This window comes from Penaeus monodon, chromosome 28 (assembly GCF_015228065.2).
Source record: "Penaeus monodon isolate SGIC_2016 chromosome 28, NSTDA_Pmon_1, whole genome shotgun sequence".
NCBI lineage: Eukaryota > Metazoa > Arthropoda > Malacostraca > Decapoda > Penaeidae > Penaeus > Penaeus monodon.
The window spans coordinates 23,463,783-23,464,117 of NC_051413.1; positions in this window are offsets into that span (position 1 = coordinate 23,463,783).

Genomic DNA, 335 nt, shown 5'->3' on the forward strand with positions numbered 1-335 from the left:
CTTCTTCCCTCGAGTCACCTCCTCCTTTACCTTTTTCTTCCCTGAGTCACCTCCTCCCCTACCTCTCCCCCCCCCAAATTGACCTCCCCCCTCCTGTACCTCTCTTCCCCCACCTCCGGGTCATCCCCCCCCCTCCCTCCTCCTCTACCTTTCCTCTTCCGATTCCGAGTCACTTCCCCCCCCTACCCCCCTTGCCTCACCCCTCCCCTGGTCCCCAAGCTACTAAAATGTCTTATTGGAATTTGTCTGTCTCGCGATCGCCTTTGATGTGTCTCTGTGGCCTCGCATCGCCCAGGAGGAAATTGCTGGTATGAATAAAGAGTCTTCGGAGGGGA